Genomic DNA, 17,081 nt, shown 5'->3' with positions numbered 1-17,081 from the left:
ATCACTGTTCATATACTAATCATGAAGTGATCGCCCCTCTTAGGAGATTAAAAATTAAATATTTGGCGAATATAACTTTGCTTTTTCTAAAATATGTCTGTATTTGTATTTTTCTTTTTTTTTTTTGACTAATTCTGATTATAATGCAAGTTTGACCGAGATGATAGGTGAGGTCCCTCCTCAAATGCAAAACTGTAAGGAGCTTTGAAGCCCTCAGTAACATCAGAGAAAAGGAAAGAAGGAATGTAATGTGTCTTGATGATTTCCGGAAAGAAAATTCGTAATATTCTTTGAGTGTTGCTTACAAAGCTCCTTCTCATTGTTCAAAAGACTTTTCCTTTATGGTTGCATTCTGTCTTTCACCTTAAATATCGCTGTACATTTTTTGACTAATCTAGGGGCTGAATAAAGGAGTTAATGCTTTTAACCATGCAATGCCTTCAACGAGTAGTTTCCCTACCATGGCTCAGCTGCTTAGAAACTCTGCTTTCACTAATACTTCCTACTTTGATTCTCTGAAATTTAGCCCCATGAAGCTAAGGATCAAAACCAGTTTATTTTCACATAGTGAATGTTTAATCTCAACTAAATAAAAATAATTGGGCTAAATTTAATTCTCATTTTTTTCTCCTAAATAAACTCTCTCCCTTAACTGATCTGAATCATTAATTCTATTCCTCCCATATAATATATTTTTAATGTGTTGATGAGAAGATACTAAGAAGAAGTGGGAAATGATACTGTTATATTGTTTGTATGCATATATTGGTAGTATGTGTATATAAACACACATACATATATATGATAGTACGTATGTGTATGCCTGTGTTACCTTTCTTGCCTCATCATTACATTTATCACATAGCATTGCAAATATTTAAGTACCTGTCTCCTATCTATGAGATCTGTAATTCAGGGACCCTATCTTATCATTTTCACATCTCTGGAAACAGGTTGTCTGAATTCATACAAGAAATTCAGTTAAAAAAGTGAACAGGTGAATTATAGCATTATTCACACACACACATATAAAGTTATAAAGATATTACAATTTATGCATATATTTAAAACTTGTACTGATTAGTCTAGAAAATGTAATTTTAAATGATACAGCAAACATTACTGGATACAAATTCAGCAAAACTAGTAAGAGAAATATATAATTTGCTTTGATGCAGTTTGCATGTATACTAGGGAATGGTTATTAAGAAGATGACTGCTGTAAAGGGACTAGGAGAACTGGGAAACTTTGACAGGGGAAAATCAGAAATGTGCAGTCCAGTGAAGAATTAAACTACTGGGAGTAATAATATGAGCCGATGCACTCAATATAGCAGTAATGCCCTCCAAGAAGGATAGGAAATAATTCAGTTCCTCCAGGCTGCATGGAAGCTAAATACGGTATGACAAGAAATAGTAGCAGTACTCATTATGTCTGATTGCTAATTACCCCTTTCAATGATTCAGTTATGCCTGCTACTAGATAATTAGTTTAGTAATTTATGGCTGTGGCACAAACTAGTATTTTAATTTTCACAGTACAATTTTCACAATACCTACAGTTCAGATGATATCTCTCTTTTTATTCAATTTTAAATTACTTCTTTGAAGGCCTATAAAAGAACAAATATTCTTGTATTTTTTGCACATTTATTTCATGCAAAAGTTGAGCACTTTATGGAATTTTATTTAACTTTAAACTGCACAAAATAACATCTTACTAAGTTTTATTTCCTTAAGCTTAGTTTTGCATATTTTGTGGGCAAAGGAAGTGAAATTTTATAAACATTCCATCAACTGATTTAATTTACGGGTTTCAAAACTTCATGATTCAAAATTATATTGAACATTTCCCTTCCCTTCCCTTTTATATGTTTCGGCTCCATACAGGGGGTTTGGTTTATTCCTGGGTATCTTTTCTCATTATCTAAGAGTAACAAACTCAGTAGCAAACTCAGCGAAGAGCCATCCTCCAAAGTTTGGTGTGGTGCATAAGAACATTAAGAAATATTAGATTTTGCAGGAAGACTCCAATTAGTCACTTCTAATTCCTAGTTGAGCAGATGAGATTAACTGTAGCTAAATAGAGTGGAACAAAATTACTGTGAATTACATTTTGGCCTCAGGTCAATACCCTCTTGAATGAACTTTCAGTCCTCTAGTACTCCAGCTACTTTGTTGGGCTTTTGTGATGAAATAAAGTAGTATGGTTAATGTATTTATTGTATAAAAATATTTTCATCCTTCATAAGTATTTTAGTTCATCATTCCCACCAATATTTATAGTACTTCCCAAATTCAATTAATAGTATAAAATTAAATATAAATGAAGGACACACAGAGGAGAGAGATTTTTGAGAAGGATTTGAGGAAAGAGCAGAGACAAATTGAAATTGTAATATGTGAAAAGTTCCAGAGACCGCACTGTAACTTGAGGTCTGGCACCCAAAGACAGTATTCGTCATTTAAAGTGGCAAGAATATTTCAATTTAATTATATTTATTTCTTTTTCTAGACAACATATGCATACAGTATTTGCCAAATTGTTGAGTGGTATTATGAATTAGGATTTGACCTAAATATTTGCTTTCAGGCTTAAATTCTTAGTAATTGAAAGAAAAGTTGCCTCTAAAATCTATATAATTGATTATATAATCTTTGCAGTGAAAGTGATCACCAAGTGGTTACAGGAAAATTTTGTAGCAAACATTTGGTTTTGCAATTTCTAGTGTTTTAATTTAGTTGACACTACTGAACATATTTGCCTTGTATCCAAGAGATTATGACTAACGTCTCAAAATTAAGAATGTTTGGTATTAGCTTTGCTCTCTACTTGGTACTTTGTTTTCCATTGCCATTCAATTACAGATGCCCATTGTTTGTTTTTGCTATATTGTTCTCAAACCTGATATTTACCAGTGCTGGATCAATATTCTAAAGGGCACCCTTGACAGTGTTATTTCGGTGAACATCAGCCTGGTGTTTATTACAGACTGAATCTATGCCCTTTATTGCCAACAGTCTTACTTGAAATATGTGTTCCTTGACCCATTTAATAAATAGTTCTCCACAGATAGGGCACTATGATTCTTCCCTCCTTTTATAAATGCTTAAAAAAAATTCTTACACATAAAGCAGTCTGTCTAACCAGCAAAGCATCATATTGACCTTTCCACCTTTTGTTCAGGGTTACCGTCAGTTTGTTGTTAATGCTTTGTTTTTTTCCCCTATGTTGCTAACTACAACTTTAACAGAATCTTGTACTACCAGAATCTGAGACAAGTCTACTATCTTCAGATTTGTTGTTCTTTTTTCCTTCTTTCAATACTGTTTATATAAATAAAGTGTACCTATTATTAAAGTATATGAAAGTATCACTAATATTTTAAAGCCAGAACTTACATGTGGTTACATGTTTGGCAATTTTATGAAACCCAATTATATGCTATCTTTTTTGTCTATATTACAGAGTTATTTTGTTTCTCAGTAGTAAAAATATAACATTGGTTGTCAATATTTATATGGTATATTTATAAATTATTTAATTCATAGAAGTTTTCAGAAGGAACATACTATAAATCTTATTTCCATTACAGCCAGCTGAGAATTTTTTGAGAGTTATGAAATACTGTTATATCCCTTAAAATTGTATTGTTAAAAGACATTATTGCATTTGGTGTTAACTTCATATATTTTTCCACAGGTTTTATCTTTTTACCTCTCTTTCTACTAAATATAAAATGGAATGGATTAATATATAAAAATATATTTAAAAAGCTATAACCATTGCTTTAAATTTTATATATGTGTCTATCTGTAATTAATATATTTTGAACGTATTAAAAGGATAATTCTTCTTCATTTATACTCTTGATCTACAGGGTTCTCTTGAGTACACCATTTAAAATAGATGCAGTCTAAATTTTCTACTGTTCTTTATTAGAGATTTTAAGTAATAAATTAGAGCATCATAGAATTGCATTCTTCTAAATGTTAATAATTCTCTTCATAATTCATTGATATATATTGCATTATATTATTTGATTTGAGTAAATAGTATTTCACATGTGTATACATGTGAAACCATCATCTTTAATCAGAATTCTTGCCTATTCAAAGATCCAATGGTTTATATAATTCTATATGCAGAAGTATTTAATAATATCCCAAGAGAGTCAACAGTTATTTATGTCAGGCATGATCTCTATTATAGAAATGTGATATGGAGGAGGACTAAATACAGATATAATAATAGGTAAGGGGGCAACATTATAAGACATAATTTATTTGTCCAGTTTAATTTATTTAGCTATATATCAAGAATATGTAAGCTTTGTATTTTATAATATTTTCATAATGAAATGAAATATTTATAATACTTTAGTGGTAAAGAATAACATAGTCAAACCAGGGCATCTACTGTCAGAGTTTAAAATTTAGCAAGAAAAGGAAATGAATGTAATTTGCGAACAAGTCAAAATGAGAATGCAATCAGATAATTATCTTTAAAGTGCTAAGGCAACACAGAGAAAAGAAAGGACAATTTATTTTTGAACAATAGTCTTAGACTGATACTAATATTGTCTGCATTTAGGGGTCCAGTATCAGTAACATAAGTATGTAGTATTCACAAATAAATTAAATGAGACTCCTAGACTTATAATATTATTTTAAACACATATTTTATTGACATATATTAGTAATTGTCTGTCATTGTAAAAAATACCTGAGATAATCAACTTATAAAAAGTAATGGCATATTTTGGTTTGCAGTTGTGAAAGTTCCAGTTCATGATCAGTTGTCCTTGTTGCTAGTGAGCCTATGGTGAGGCAGTACATCAGGGAGGGAGAATCTGGCAGAGAAAAGCTGCTCATTTCAGTGCCAAGAGGCAAAAGAGAAAGAGCGAGGACTGGTGTCCCACCCTACTCTTCAAGGAGAAGCCTCCAGTGATTTAAACACCTCTCACCTTTAAGCGCACCTCTTAAAGCTTCCTCCCAATATCACCACAGTGGGTCAGGGCTTTGACACATGGGCTTTTGGAGGACATTCAAGATATAAACTAAAGGAGCTTAAAAATACAACCTTGTGTATTTTGGGAGCATGTAAGTGAAAGACAAAACATTTTTGTGCTTTGGTGAAAATGAAATTTACTTCATTACAAAATCTGGTGTTGTTATTTTGTGTATTTATTGTGTCCAAAATTAAATGTAGACAACTTCAATCCCAAACAAAAAAAGCTGGCAGAAACGGATGTTTTAGATATAAACTTATTCTTAGGATTATATATTGTCATATGAACATTATTTACTTCTATGATTCCATTGTCAAAAGTAGCACATCTCTGTTTTCCAAGACATCTGGGCACTCATATTAAGATCTAAATGACCTTACTGTGATGCGTTGTGTCTGCGAAGTGAATTTTATCAAGGAAGACAGAGAACACCTTTCAGGTGGAGTAGATATCATGGAAAGAATGCCTAGCTAGGGCTAATCCACTTTCTGGTCCCCTTTCTGTCTCTTTTAGACAAAAGCTATCATTCACTCAATAAATTTTTCCTACCCTTAAAAAAAGAATGCCTATCTAAGCCAGAGTTATATTGTAAAGATTAAATTTAGAATTATAGTAGTCAATATTAGCTGAATGCAAAATTAGAATTTTGGAAACTGTTTAAAAATGTAAGGTAAACCTTTAAAGATCGCATGTATTTTGTGCACTCTCCCTGGAAAATTGTACATACATACAAACCGCTGTTGTATAACTTCTTGGACTTCATAGATTAAGTGTAACTTTTGTTGAATTAAGGATCAGTGCTTCAAGTAGAGGGAAGAATAATGGGAGGAAAGCATTTTCCTTGAGTTTTTATCAAGCCTCATATCTTCAATCAATTGATTTGTGTTCAAGGTGGATTTTTTATTCCAAGTGGAAACAAGGGTTAAAGCCATGAACTTGGAGCCTGAGACTAGAGATCACTCATGGACATGGCCACATGCATTAGCTGAATCTTTGTGGGCCCCTGTCTGGTACGATACTTCACTTGATATCTTCCTTACCTAGTTCAAAAAATTGTTTGTATGTCTACTCCTTTAGGAAGCTGTCCTTCAACATTCTGCATTAGGTACTTTTGCATTCCCAGATTCTCTCCTATAATAGTTACAGCTTGTATGAGGAACAGACTTTGTTATTCACTTCTGAATCATTACCAACACAGTGCCAGGCACGTGGGGAGTAATCAAGAAATTTTCTTTTTGAATAAGTAAATGCTAAGAATTGTATATTGCAAGTTTTACTGTGTACTAGAAACTAGACAAAGAGAATACTCTTCACAGATCCAAAAACACTAAATCAATATATATGAGATTCATTCAATCTGAAACAAATTATTTTATGGAGTGAATTGGGATAGCTGTATGCAGTATGATATAGAATACACTACCATGCAAAGGAGAAAAAGGATGAGCCAAAACTTGCTCAGATTTAGGGACATTGACCGGGAAACAGTTCTGATGTAGGGTCCTATTGTATGAGCACATCTCTGGCTGAGTTCATTGGTCTCTGTTGAATGTTCAGCTAATGTCACTTTATAAGAGATTGTGCTTCCTCACATTAACCCTTTTATTCTTTTTGAAATTGCTCAGGGATTCTGGACTGCATAAGTCATACCTTGAGTCCAGTGTAACAGATAAGGCAATCATTGTTGAACACAAAACCAGAAACCTGAGATTACTCTTCTCCAACAGAAAAGGAGCTCATTATGACAGAAGAAAGATAGGTTTACTCAGCGCAAGGAAAAACACATTGAAATAGAATAAATACCTGATGTAGCTGTCTCTCAAAAGTATTGAGTTTTGTTCAAAGATGTACCTTAAATGCTTATATTTTGGTATTGGTAAAGAAAATACTATTTTATAGGGTGAAGGATAATTTTATTAATATCCAGGAATTATGTCATGCAGTGTTTAAAGATTAAAAATAAATTTAACCTATGATGATAGAAGTCATCATCACAAACCCATTATAATTAAATAACAAAAGCTTTATTATATTTATCATCTTAAACATTAACAGATTAATTAGGTTAGTCAGTCGCTTGCTTTCAGAAGTCCTAAGTTAATTGGGTTGAAATGATCCTTACTACTCGAGAATAGTTTCCCCAAAACAATTTATATGAGTGGTTACACATGATCAATTCATCTTGACTGATTGTCTGAAAAGTTTCTAATGTTAACTCCAGTCTGTCTTCTGTCTTAATTCATTGTTTTCCATGTCTAGAACCCAAACCTCAAACCCAACTTTATCTGATTGCTATCTAGTGGCTTTTAGTCAATACCTATCTTCTGAGACTCAGCCTAAGCATACCTTCCCCCTTTCCATCTATTTTAGATGTTTTTTCTCTCCTTTCGTAGAACAACATGATTTCTAAAAAATCATGAAACAGAGGGATCAATGGGGCAGATATATATCTGGCTTTGTGAAATAGGGGTCATCTATTGTGTTGCTTCCTTATAGATACTGAACTCTTGCAAGCTCTCAAAGATTTTGAATACATTAATGAATGAATTTTAAAGCCTCCATCACATGCCTCTTTTAAACCTTCTATCAGTTAGCTCATCTGAGACAATATTCACCTGAACTCAGTATCATCATTTCAGCAAGTAGGAAGACAATATTGCGAGTAATGAAGTTGTATGTCCTGAAGTCCCAGCAACTAGTTACTGGCACAGACAGTATTAACCTATGGCTTCTCCCCAAAGCACTAACTCTCCCTTGGTGTGTTCAGTGTTTTGACTGTGCTGATATGTTTTGGAAGGATTGGTCTATTGGTCATGCTTCAAGGAGAGTGAAGATGATTGAATGATTGATTGTTATGCAATCACCCATGTATTAACTTCTTTACTGTTCTTGATTTAACAAGTAATAATTGAAGTTGTACTATTTACATGGGACTAAGAATATACAAATGGATGAGATATCTTGACTATAAGTGATAGAGATTCTTCAGGGCAGAATATATCATTATTCTGCATTTGTTAACATTGCTCATAGGAAAGTTTACTTTACATTATATCATCTTTGGATAAGAACAATTACATTAGTCAAAAATATTTAAATGGGCATTCTATTTCATTTAGACATTTGACTCTGATAAATCCATTACAGTACATTTTGTATGAATCATCATCATTGCCCTCCATGGTTGTTCAATTTTAGGAGTTACTTTGAGCATTCATAAATTTGTCTGCAGTACCCAGAGTTGATGAAATTTCCAGAAAATAAAAGGACTAATTAATACTAAAATTTTTTCTATTTTATTTTTAAACAGACTATGTAAATACTGAGTAAAAAAATTAGTTCTATTTTCTTTCATAACCAAGCACCACAGTAACACTTCTACAACTTAGTTTCCTTGCCAATTGTCATTCCGAATAATAAATTAAATGCAGAGTTTGGAAGTTGTATTTGCTGTGCGTTAAAACAAGGAGTAAAAACTGCTTTCCTCTCATCCATAAATGATGTAGGAGTAACTCAAAATAGACAAGTAGTACTATAAGATGTCATTCTCATACCCACTTTTCTAACTAGCTATAATACAAATAGTAGAATTCATTTTTATATTTTTAAATGCTTGGTAATGGCAGGAGTGGCTTTCAGTTTCGTTTATATTGATGGCATTTTCCTCTCTTAATTTCAATCTAGTAGATTATTTCACTGTTTACTTAATTTCCTGTGGATTTTTTACTACATATATTTTGTTGTGTTGCAGTATTTCAGAAAAGGATTAATTAAATTTCCACATTGAGAAACATTTCTTCTCAAGAACAGAATCACTTTTTGGTTGTATTAAATGACACTGTAGATTTATAACATGTTGTGATTATGTTATGCATTTTGTACATTCTCTTATATCTCATGCCTTGTCTATTTCATTAACCCAGTGTCTTACTTTTCTTGTACCAGACACCCAATGCTAAAGAAGAAAGGTTTATTTTAGCTCAGAGTTTGTAGAGTTTTCATTGTATGGTGGCTAGGTCCGAGGCTTGGAATCATCGGCAGGGGGTCATGGCAGAGGGAGTCCATGGCATGGCAAGCAGAAGGTAGCAGCAGCAAGAATTGAGCCTTACTTTTCCTTTTATCCCATCCAGGCTGCAAGCCTTTTGGGTCGTGTCCCCCAAGAGTGAAGAAGTCGGAAGAAGACTTTTTCTTTTCGTCTTCAGTGAATTCATTCAGTCATATGTACGCTGTGCCAATTCCAGTCAGTGCACAAATTTAGTACCGCACACCTTTAATCCCAGTATCACACACCCTAGATCGACAGCTCCGAAAAGCCCCACCTATGAGCACATGAGGATTTGGGGGAACATGTAGACAAAAGTTGTAACATCCCGTTATGGGAGTCACGGATTTATTGCTTGCTTACTTGACTCAATATCAATCCAGTTATTTTTCTTGGTACCAAACATAATTTTTTTGCCAAAGTCCAGTTATAATGCTTTAATAATTTACTAATCAAACAATACTAGAGAAAAAATATTGAATAAAGGTGCTAAAATAGTCTTGACTGTATCACTATGTGCACTTGGTAAAATCATCAGTGAAAACTTAATGACGCCCAGATGGTTATAGTTTGAAATTATGGGTGGTAATAGCAAGGCAAGAGGTGATATTTAATGCTTTGTTCAGATTTTCACTAATATGGTCAATGAATGCATTTGTGTTGTTAATCAGAAGTTGTTTATATCTTTTGAGCTTCATATGCACATGACACATAGCGACGCTATCACCATATATATTAGGTATTTGAACATATGTAGTCACACACATACATACACATCACCTTTCTAATATGATTATTGTAATTAAATTATGTTAAAAAATGAAACAATGAATAATAGCCATATTCATTTATCCATATTCATTTCTTTTTAAAATATACAAATCAAGAATAATACTAAATTACAGTGCATATGACTACGTAAATTTATACCCTTAGTTTTATCTCAGTATTTACATTTAGATATCTTTTCCTTTATGGTTATTTTAAGAAAATGAATTCGAATTACTCTTCCTTTTAAACTGTCCAAATCTGAATACGTTTCCTTGGTATTTCTTCAGGTATTTTTACTTTGTTTATTATTTCCATATATTACATTGTATTGAACTTGTTTGGGTCATTATCTAACTTCTGAATTACACTATAGCATCCACAAGCTGCCAAAGAATATCTTCTTTATAAATGATAATTTATGATTTCAATTTCACTACCACATATAGTTTCTGGCATACTGTTTATCTACAGTAATTGTTTTTAAAAGTAAAAAGGCTAAAAGACATTTGGCATATGCTTAAAATTAATTTTTACAACCAAATAAATTTAAAATCTTGTTAGCTTAAACACTTCTTTTATTTATCATGGAATAAAATTTGAATCATTTAAAAAAATCATCTGAATTTTCATAGTTCCTTGTTTGTAACAGTTTATTGTTTGCTACTTAAATGATATTACAAATGTCAATTTAAATAAATATGCAATCCTATGTCTTCATACACTGGTTGATATTAGATAGTGCTAAAAATTTCCAAATACGTAAAACCATGTAGTCACAGAAGTAAAGTTCTATATTTCTAACCATTACTTGAAATTATTTTCATCACATATTGTAAAGGACACCATCAGGATTTTATATTCTATTTAAATTGCTCTTATGTGAATTGTTGATACCCAAATCGTGAATCTTATAAATTTATTCCACTTTAGAAATTTTATTCCACATGACCTTGTCATGTTTTTTCCCCAAGTATATAGCTATTCTACTTTCTTTCTTTCATAGAAAAAAAAATGCCTTGAAGCAGTTGTTTTCAGAAATAAAGCTTTTAGGCTTCTAAAATAAATTACACAATCACATAAAAAAAAGTTTGTCAAAATTCAAACCTTGTGCTTTTTAAAGTGTCACTTTATGTTTATAGCTGTTAGAAAGAATGGCTTATTACATAAAAATTAGTTTTGTTACCATGAAAAAATGGATTTTATATTATTAATATGGCATAAAATACAAAGACATAAACATAAATATCGATACAAGTTTTTTTTTAAAGCAAACTTATATGAAGAAGAGTATTGGCAGATTTTCCCTCCTTTCCAAATGAAGTCCATATTTAAATTTTCACTTAAAATGAAATAACTTGAGAATGAAGAAGACTCAGAAGAAATAATTATCAAATAATTTTGATTATCTATTTAAAAAATATCTATTTTACATAATTTGAGACATGATAGAAGATGTAGAATCAGTAAGACAAACAGCAAACAACTAATTTATTTATAAATACTTTTGTAACCTTTATCAAGCTTTTACCTGTATTAAAAATACAATAGAATAGATGTCAATACAGCAAGCAGGTGATTATATACATTTTGTAAATGCTATTATTGAAAGTTACAAATGGGAACATGAGATCTTCTAGACAGATACTGAACCAAGATTGAATGGTCTAGTAATAATTCTTGAAGATATTGTATATGATTTGAGTCTTGAACAACTAGAAGAAATAATTAGATGAGTACAAGAGTAAAATAATCAACATGGGGATCTTCCTAGGCACATTGTAGGTATTCATTAAACAAGATTGTGAAGCTGTAAAATGACATGTGAAAACTCTTTACTACTCTGGAATATTCTTCAATATGCATAGTTAATTAACAACAACAACAACAACAAAACCAACATGCAGAAATGAATGTATCGCATATAATGCCTTCTATATAATAAAAGAGAAAAAGCAATGTTTGAATTTATGTGTGTATAAATTATACTCAGAGAAATAGTATTCATTTTTGCTTGTTAGAGTAGAACATCGAAGGCAGGAGCACAAACATATAGAATTCTCAGTGTTTTCCGTAATTGAACTTTGACTCATAGCACAATGCTATTTAGAAATTTTTTTAAAAATCAAAATGATATAATAAATCTAAGTATACAACTTATTATAAAATATTTTTTCAGTAACTTGAAAATGCATTAAAATATATAGTAATAAAATTATGACTAAAAAGTAATAAATTTTGGCATAGGGTAGAAAAGTTATAAAACAGTATTAAATATCTATATAGTAGAGATACAGTGAAATAATGAAAAAGAAAATCCTCAATGTTTATTATAGACAGGAGAATTATCTTGAACCAGTTTTTATTTTCTTTTTTGTTGAAGTGCATTTTTACTATATCTGAGTGCATATGTGTTATTTATTTCAGGGAAATTTTATCAGCGTACTATGAATTTCATTACCAAAATAAAACTATTGTTTTAAAAAAATTACTCATGAGTAATTCTAGAAACTCCAATTTTCTGAATGTGGCTGTCTTGTTTGGTAGTTTGCAGTCATAAAAAAAACAAAAGTATAATTTTGTACAGTATTTTCCATTTTAATTAAAGAGCAGTCTTGTGACAGATGTACATTTTAAGAACTTTTATCTGTTGTCATAAATAAACCATATTCACTGATATGAATTAAGAGAATGTTGAAAGAATGAGGATACAGGAGAATTCTAATGATTAGTAATATTGATTTTTACAAGTTATTTCACAAATAACATGACCATTCAATTTTAGGTCTTTATATAATTGACAATAAAGAATAACATACTTTAAACATTCATATAGAATAGTATATCTTTAAGTGTAGTACTTGTGAAGTGTAGTACTTGTGAAATTTCAGGAATAAGCTAGCAAATTTTATAAAATTATAAAATAAAGTCTACCGAAATACCAACGTTCTATTTTCACTAATTCATTAGTGAAATATATATATTTTTTTCACTAGCTATGTTCAGTCAAACTCAGCAGTGCTTTATTAACAAAGAGTAATATGGTCAAGAGGAAATACTCAAAAGTATAAAATAAATTATATCTTGGGCAGCATAAAATGAATACCAACAAGGGTAGGCATCCTAACATGTCTCACAGCAATTGAATGAAAGTGGCTTGTAGGTAAAGAAAGACAAACATTTACATCACAAACTGATTGTAAAAAACTTCCGTTACTCTGGGAAAGGTACTGAATAGTCATAACCAATAACTAGAAAGAAGAACCATTTGAGTGTATTAATTGTGTCAACCAATTCTGTAGATTTTAATACTGTGTGGTATTGATTTCATCTCTATGTAATGAAGTCAATTTCCATATTTTTTTGAAACTTTCATATTCTTAATAGGAACATTAATCTTTTTGATTGAGATAGTTCAAACCCATCTGACCTCTGACATGGTCTAAGAGTGAACTACTTGCAACATTGATGTATTTTCGTGAAGTCTTCAGTGGTCCTACATCAGTATGTTAACATACTCCTAAAGTGAAAATGATAAAGGGCACAAAACTGCCACATAAATGAAAAGTATTCCATATTCTAGTGTCACATGACAGAAAATTTGTGGTTAAAATTATTTAAGACATTTACTGTAGTCTGTTTGTGGCCACTTAGCTAAGTAAAGAACACCAGTGTTTTAATAAGGTCCCTTTTTACCACATGATATTTCTAAGCAAATATTTGGAATGATCAGAAGATTCCACTTTTAGTCTCCCAGAGCCTCCTGAGACATAATTTAAAGTGGAACTTGATAGGAACAAGGGTCTCCAATCTTCAGACTCTAGTTGAAACAGCAGAAACAGTTTCTGTTTAAATCCCGGGGAACCTCAGGTAATGTTTCTTATTTGTGAAATAGAAAAAAGATCAAATCAACAGACAAAGATAAAGGATGCAACAGATATCAAAATGGGTAAATGCCCAATCATCTTCAGTCCTCATAATGTGTGCAAAACTATGTGGTACAAGTAGGCCAGATCTACGCAGATGTTTTCCTATTTGATGAACAAGAAACTATTCTATGGAAACGGGGATGGAAGAGGGAGTAGGTCTGTGCTTCTCACTGTGTTACCTTTATTATGTTCCTAATGTCCCTGAGACAAGCTTACAAACAGCCTGGCACAAGAATATTCTAATCACCAGCTGCCTTTTCCTAATTTCTTCTTCTGTTGCTGTTTCTTTGGTGTCTTGGGGGTATGGTGTTACTGGTAGAGGCAGAGAAAGCTGCTGCACTGCTGAGTCTTGTGGAGGTGGGAGGACTGCTCACAGTTTTACTGGCATCCAATTCAGATGAAGCTCCCGCACTTGCTCCCTGAGTGCCCCTTCCAATCTGATCCTTCTTTTTGTCCTTCTTTCTTCCTAGGTAGTAAGAACGTTCTCGCATTGGTAGCCATCTTTCTGGATCTGGGGTAACTTTTGGGTTGTAATTTTTAGGCAGTTTTCCCTTTTCTTCTTTTTCAAATCTCCTTGACCTTGACCCTTTGGTTGAGTATCTCTGGTGACTTTTCCACCCTTCTTCCAAATGTACATAGCACCAGTAGAATTTTCGAGAGCCTCAACATCTACTTTTAGCGACATACTACTTATCTGATGAGGGCAAGTGTTTATTCTGCTTTCCTGGATCTACAAGTGAGTAAGCAGAAATAAGCTGTGCCAGGGTGTGAGTATCTTTTGGATTTTGTTTCCATAGCTGTTCTAGGTCACTAATCGCCTCCTTCTTCTACCCTTATTTGGGTTTGAAGTTTGCTGCTTCTCTTATCAAGGACAAAAGAGCAGGAGATTTGGGCTGATGGCTTTGGTACCACTGTATAGTCTGTGTGAAGATGTCAGTGGCACTGTCAATATCTTCCTCATGGCTCTACATGGTCACTCACGCAGATACCATTCCTGGTTTATGCTTTAACTCTTCTGTGCTTTTCAGAACTAGACACGCTTTGGAAATATTACCTTGAGAAATGTTCATCTGTGCCATGGTCAGCTTAATGTCAGCTGTATTTTCTGGATGCTGATATGAAAGTTCTCAAAGCAGCTCTGTTGCATTTGTGTGCTGTTTCTCCCCCCAGAACTGTGCAGCTTGGATTAACACAGGCAGGAGATGCTCAGGACTTTGGGGCTGTAAAACAGTAGATATTTTGCGGCATTGCTCTCCCTGGTTTTTGTACATAGCAAGTAAAGCTTTGTTAAATTCTATAGCTTGCAGTTGTTTCTTGGAAAGTTTAAACTCTACTCCTGGGTTGTTAATTTCACCTTCTTCTTGGAGTCAAAGACATTTTGGTCCTTATTTATGGTAATGATGTTACTTGCTATTACAAGTAGCAATCCCACATCTTTTGACTTCAGTTTTCCTATCTGATTGTAAAGCTGCAAAGCCTCCTCTGCACGATCTTGAAGCTACAGAATGTAGGTCATCTGACCATGCATGATGGCTAGTTCTGTCTCTGGGTCTTCCTCCGTCCCATCAGAGTCTTCTGAAAATTATTGGTGGCAAAGATCTTCAGCTTTCTGTAGGATTTTCATTGCCTGGTTCAGCTGGCCTTGTCCAATCAGTGCACAGGCGGTGTTGTAGCATAGTTTGTGGGTGCTTTCTTGGAGGTGCAGGTTCTCTGGAACCATTTTTTCTCAGTTGCTTTGAGCTGCAACAACTGCTGAAAGATTTGTTTTCCTCTCCTCATCATAATCATCGTGGGAGTTTTGCACTAGATCTCTATACACAGCTAGGCATTCATCATAGTGTTCAAAACAGTATAACACTTGTCCATATAGCTCTTTTAGCTTGTCTCTCTGCTGGTTGGCACTTTCTGTTTTCTTCAAGGCATTTTCAATTCTGTTGAGCATGTACACTCAGAATATGCCTTCTCAAAAGAGAGAGTTATTGTCTAAAACTTTGGTATGTGTATTGATGACATTCAAGGCTTCCCTGAAATTTCCATTCTGAACAAGGCAGACCACTTTACAGTGCAGGGCAGTTACATCGTGCTTGTTGATCTGTATTTATGTTGTTGACAGCCTTCAGAGCACGAGTGAAGTCACCCTTCTGTCCATACGGTTCACTCCACTCCACAGCGCAGGCCCTGATAAACCCACACTGCTGCCACTTGCAATCTTGGAGAGAGGGAAAGGTATATTTTTGAGATACATAAAAATGAATATTAGAATTTAAATACAAAATAATTATTTTAACATTTAGTTTTATAACATTTGCCACAATTAGTTAGATTTGTAAAAAATAAATGGAATTAGCATCTTTTGTGAATTCCTTAACAGTAAGATCATATGAGCCTCATGTCCTTCCCTCCACGTCCACTATAATTAAAAACTTACAGAAGAGTGATGCATTTGTAACAGTTTGTAAAACAATACTGATATGTTACCATTTTTTGCTTAGGGTTTACTCTGTTGTGCATTCTATGGGTTTTGACAAATGTATGATAACATGTATCTCTATTATAGTATAGAAAATATTAACTCAGATTATAACACTATTGTGTGTTCCTTCCAGTAAGAAGGAAGAAGAAAATGTTGAATTTCCTTTCAGAATGGGGTGCTAATAGTTTGGATTTTTAACTATTTGAATTGGTGCATAATGTTATATCACTTGTTTTAATTTGCAATTTCTAATGACATGATGTTGAGCATCTTTTTCTATGCTAACATATCCTCTCTCGTGCATTTTCTTTGGTTGAGTGTTTCTGTTCAGATATTTTCTCATTTAACTAAGTAGCTTTCTTTATGTTAAATTGCAAGAGTTCTCTGTATGTAAGTTTTAAAACAAGTGCTCATTTCTCATATAATGTTTTGTGAAGATTTTCTCATTTTTCAATAATTTTATTGATACATGTAATGTATACAATATAATGACATTCATTGTTGGAAATTTGTACCTTTACATAGTCGGTCTTGGTTCTTATTTTTTCCCCATTCCCCTGCCCTCTCTTCAAGCCCTCCTTCCCTCCCTATCTACAAAGCCTTGTTTCCATTATTTTTCATTTTCTCATATTAATTCCATTCCCTTCTTTCCTCTTCCAGTCTGTGGTTTGTTCCATTGTTTTTCAAAAATTAATTTTATTGGTACATTTTAGTTATACAATACGTTGACATTCATTACTAGGCATTAGTACCATTACATAATATATCTTAATTTTTATTTTTCTCCATTTCCCTCCCTATGTGCAAAGCCTTTGTTTACATTTGTTCATTTTCTCCTATCAATTCCATTCCCTCCT

At 32.7% G+C, this 17,081-nt stretch overlaps 1 protein-coding gene and 1 pseudogene across 9 annotated transcripts in view; one reads left to right on the top strand and one right to left on the bottom strand.

Moving 5' to 3' along the window:
* Positions 1-17,081, top strand: part of Ralyl (RALY RNA binding protein like) — a 658,084-nt gene that overhangs the window by 237,028 nt on the left and 403,975 nt on the right. The window lies entirely within an intron of this gene.
* Positions 14,012-15,996, bottom strand: LOC104877028 (annotated as a pseudogene).

This window comes from Fukomys damarensis, unplaced genomic scaffold (assembly GCF_012274545.1).
Source record: "Fukomys damarensis isolate Sample0158 unplaced genomic scaffold, DMR_v1.0_HiC HiC_scaffold_5, whole genome shotgun sequence".
Lineage (NCBI taxonomy): Eukaryota > Metazoa > Chordata > Mammalia > Rodentia > Bathyergidae > Fukomys > Fukomys damarensis.
This window is presented reverse-complemented; position numbering and strand designations above follow the sequence as displayed.